Source organism: Littorina saxatilis, linkage group LG13 (genome assembly GCF_037325665.1).
Source record: "Littorina saxatilis isolate snail1 linkage group LG13, US_GU_Lsax_2.0, whole genome shotgun sequence".
Classification (NCBI taxonomy): Eukaryota; Metazoa; Mollusca; class Gastropoda; order Littorinimorpha; family Littorinidae; genus Littorina; species Littorina saxatilis.
This window is the reverse complement of record NC_090257.1, coordinates 8,466,770-8,471,769: the sequence shown is the minus strand read 5'-3', so window position 1 is coordinate 8,471,769 and position 5,000 is coordinate 8,466,770. Positions and strand designations below refer to the sequence as shown.

The window sequence follows — 5,000 nt, the reverse complement described above, 5'->3', positions numbered from 1 at the left end:
ACAACAATTGATATAAAACAGTCACGTTTACCTGAGTTTTTCTTTAGTTTACCTGATATGCGTGAGGTATATCTGTGGAGCTCTAATCAGTGTGATCATAAGACTATGTATATATCGAGATATCAGCAGTGATTTTTAAGCAGAGACGAATTGCCTCTCTTGCAAAACTCAAGATCATTGGGGGCGAGATGGGAGGGGGCGAATCTCCTCTCTGGCAAAACCCAAGATCATTGGGGGCGAGATGGGAGGGGGCGAATCTCCTCTCTGGCAAAACCCAAGATCATTGGGGGCGAGATGGGAGGGGGCGAATCTCCTCTCTGGCAAAACCCAAGATCATTGGGAGCGAGATGGGAGGGGGCGAATCTCCTCTCTGGCAAAACCCAAGATCATTGGGGGCGAGATGGGAGGGGGCGAATCTCCTCTCTGGCAAAACCCAAGATCATTGGGGGCGAGATGGGAGGGGGCGAATCTCCTCTCTGGCAAAACCCAAGATCATTGGGGGCGAGATGGGAGGGGGCGAATCGCCTCTCTGGCAAAACCCAAGATCATTGGGGGCGAGATGGGAGGGGCGAATTGCCTCTCTGGCAAAACCCAAGATAATTGGGGGCGAGATGGGAGGGGGCGAATCGCCTCTCTGGCAAAACCCAAGATAATTGGGGGCGAGATGGGAGGGGGTGAATTCGGAAGGGGCGAGTTAGGTGGGGGCGAATGGGGACGTCACCGCTCCAAGTTATGTCATGTTGAGGTGACACAGACATACGATTCTCTCCTGAAGACAGTGCATGCATTTCTGTGTGAAACGTGATGATTATGTTATGTACATAATCATGGGACATAATTATACTGCATACACAACGTCTTTGTGAGTGTGAGTGTGTGTCTGTGTCTATGTCTTTGTCTATGTCTATGTCTATGTCTATGTCTATGTATGTGTCTGTTTGTTTGTGTGTGTGTCTGGGTTGATTATGTGTCTGTGTGTATTTTCGTATGTGTAGCCCCAGAACACAGTCAGAATCCCGATCTGTTCCGGATTTACTAATTTGTGTGTGTGTGTTGCACAGTTTACATTTTCGTGTTCTATTCACAAAATTTGCTCTGGCTTTAACGTTTTGGGCACAAAATATTAAACTGAAAATCACGACAGCTGTTAGCACACTCTACCGTTAGCCGTGCAATTTCACCTGACTAATTTTGCCATTAACATGATGTAATATGATGTCACCATGGTCTGTTGACTGCGGCTTCATGCGATTTGTGTGTGTGTGTGTGTGTGTGTGTGTGTGTGTGTGTGTGTGTGTGTGTGTATGTATGTGTGTGTGTGTGTGTCTGTGTGTGTCTGTGTGTGTGTGTGTGTGTGTGTGTGTAGTATTGTTTCATTCGCACTTTGTACAAGTTTCCTGTGGTTGACGGAATGCCTCACTGGACCCATGCTGTGGTGCATTAATTGAAACCGGTAATCTGGCGAATACATCAGATTCTCGACTGTAGACAGGCACCAGACAGTGTAGTGTACAGGTTTTTGTGTGTGCATCGTGAATGTCTATGTCTGTTAATATGGTCTCAAAACAGTGCCTGTATGGTTGTTGTGTACGTGTTTTTTGCCGCCCCGTACATCCCTAAACGACCACCCTTGCCGTCGCGACATGTAAAAAATACATTTCTGGAACGTAGGTCCTCAAAAGAATGTTTGTCTTGATGTGGGGTGATTTAAAGAGGTTGTGAACAGACAATCTGAAAAAAGACAGGGTGACCACTGTGACATCAGATCACAAGTCCAATGCTCTTCCCACTCATTCTGGTTACATCGCTCAACGGCTATTGCCAGTATATCTCTCTGACCGGACGCGAAACTCCTGCGAGAATCTATCAAAACAAGTTATCTCCCATATATGTTGTTTGCGAGCCGTGTTCGCGAGACGAAAATAATTGCAGATTGGCCGACTTCGACAGTGATCAGTCTCCGTTCTGTTCTTCACAGTTATGATAAAGACATCGTTCTAAAGTCAAAACAAGTCGAAATTTTGGGACTGCTGTCATATGGTTGCATCACTACAGAAAAAATCGTCTGCTTCCGCGAACGCCGAAACCAAACGGTTGATTATCACGTGACACTTTTGCCATATTTAGAGTTGTTTGCACAGTAAATACAGCCGCGAAAAAATAGCTCCCTTGAAATTGTCTTACAAATCAATTCCTTTGTAATTTAAAAATTACACAACACCATGAAAAATCATTATCGACGATCACAAATCTGCTTATCCATAACACATTACAAAAAGCTCTAAATATGTAAAAACAAAATCGGTTTCCTTGCCAGACAAGGAAACTCAAGGCATCCTGTCAGGGAGAGAATGAGCTCGAGCCGAACTCATTTTGACCTGAGGTCAGGATGCTACCCACTAAGCTACCGGGGCCCATGTGACATAACAAGGCGACATGTGCTTTTGTGCGTCATGCATTTTTGTTTTGTTCGTACTCTGTGCAATCTAAAAGCGTTCCACGGAAGGCAGAATAAATTGATGGACCCATGCTGTGTCACATTAGTTCAAAAAATATGGAAGGTGGCGATTACAGTTAAACCCCCCTTTTGCGACCTGAATAAAATCTAAAAAAAATCAGGTCTTAGAAGTTTTAAACTGGGGGATATTTTTTTTAAAGTTCTGGACAGACAATCTGCGAACTCAGCGGGGGATGGGGGAGGGGGTTAGTGGTGGGTGGGGGGAGGATGGGCTTAAAAATAGGGTTGCACTGTACCTCGCTGGACCCAAGCTGTGTTGCATTAGCTGAAAAAAGGTAAGTTGACGAATGCATGAGATTCTCGTCTGTACACACTATGCCTGCATCAGGCTGTGTGTCGGCGCGGTGAAATAGTGTATGTATCAGGTTATGTCACAAGTACAAACAACGTGCGACGCGCATGGATTGTCCGCAGTATTGTCTTTATGTTGTTTAGTTGTTTAGAGACTCAGAGATATCAAGTTATTGTCGGAAGACAGTTCTTATGTGTGTGACTTGCCTCTCCCCCCCCCCCCCCCTTGTATTTGTCACGTTTGTGCATGCAATAGTGTGTGTGTGTACATGCATGTGAGCGTGTGTGCGTGTGTATGAGTGTGTGTGTGTGTCTGTGAGTGTCTGCATGCATGCGTGCGTGCGTGCATGCTCGTGTGTGTGTGTGTGTGTGTACGTGCGTGCGTGCGTGTTTGTGAGTGTGTGTGTACCTGCGAGTGTTTGTGGGTGCATGCATGAATGCGTGCGTGCGTGAGTGCGTGTCAGTGTATTCTTCTCCTCTTTCTTTACAATATCCCTTTGGCATTTGCCTTTGTTTTCCATTGTTTTGAATCTGAACGTGTAAGTGCACTCACGACATAAAGTGTAGTCTTAACACAACGCATGCACTTCCATACGCCTTGCAAGAGGCGTGTGTCTGGCTACGAAAATGTCAGTTTGTATGACTGGACTGATAACACTAAGTAGGCATATGTGTCGGCAGCCGGGCACAGGGCGGGGCGGGTATAACTAAATATCGTCACACAGAAACAACCGTTTCAAGCGACTTTTTGGGGGGGCTGTATTGACGTTGCAATCATTTTATTTTGTCCCTTTTCTTACATTCCTCGACTGGGCTACATCGCGCAAGAAACATTTACAGTCACAGTGGATGCAATTGAGAAATAGAAGAAAAAGACATTATTTTTCACATGTTGGTAGGCTATACCGCACTAAATTCAAGCTGCTCGATAAAAATGTATGACTTTTTTCCTACTAACAATTAAGAGTTTTAAAATAAACAAATATTGCTGATTTTTGTTAACAGTGATTTTTGTTAACAGAAAGACTGTTAACTTGTAATACCGATAGAGCTCTATCACTCAGAAATGATCGGGCCCCGTATGCGGTATCCCGCAAAAACAATGCTGTCAGTTAAGCCGAGTTACAACGACTATTTTGTGAATGGTGACAGGCAACATTCCAGCCCAATACCAAATATTTTACGCATTCATAAAAAGTGTCGTTTCCTGATTCGACGTACGATGTACTTTAAAAAAAAATGTATGGCACTTTTATTGAAGAGAAAACATTTCACTTCATTCTCCAAGGGAGCAAACCATGTAAGATTGTCATGTGCACGGTGTGATTGGAGTGAGCGAACTTGATGAACAGCGGGGGGCATCGCGGTTTGACTTTTACGACTGAAAAAAATCACAGCAAGGTGTCCGGAAACTCTTAAGCTTCAAATTTTTCAAACCCTTTCACCCAATCTCTTTCCCTTCCCTCCCCCCACCACCCCCCATTCTCTGTCTCTGTCTCATATGTGTCTGTCTCTCTGTCTGTCTCGATCTCTCTCTCTCTCTCTCTCTCTCTCTCTCTCTCTCTCTCTCTCTCTCTCTCACACACACACACACTCACACACACACACACACAGAAACTGTTGGTAGCACTAAAAACGATAGCTGTTGTATTTGCTTAGTTCAAAGAAATCAATCAATCTGTTATTATATCAATTAGTCCGTCAACGAATCAAACAAATGATAAATAAGAAACAGTTTTGATTTCCGAAGAAACGCAAAACCACGCCCAATGTTTGTCACACACAATATGAAACAGTGCAAAAAAAGCCAATCGCAGCCGAGCAGAGATCGCTGTATCAAGTTACATGATTTGCAGCATGTGTTGATCGAACAAAATGCATTTGGGATTAACAACACAACAGGTCTGCACTATCAAATTGCATATCTCGTCAAGGCCTTAATTGTTATGAAGGTACGCCCTGGGATATATGGGGTGTCTCAAAAAAAATTACCCCAAAAGACATTGAAACATCAGTACCGAGAAAAGGAAAAACTAATAATTACTATGTAAGCTAATACGCTAATATGTACCCCAGACCAAGAAACCTACAACAACTGAAGGCAAACATTCTCAGAGAAATCCAGAACATTCCACAGGAAACATTCCCCAGTGTAATGAACAATAACAATATGGCAATGGGGATGCAGTCT

At 44.0% G+C, this 5,000-nt stretch overlaps 1 protein-coding gene across 6 annotated transcripts in view; it reads right to left on the bottom strand.

Annotated features, from left to right (window-relative positions):
• LOC138983534 (dystonin-like) overlaps positions 1-5,000 on the bottom strand; it is a 101,825-nt gene that overhangs the window by 83,512 nt on the left and 13,313 nt on the right. The window lies entirely within an intron of this gene.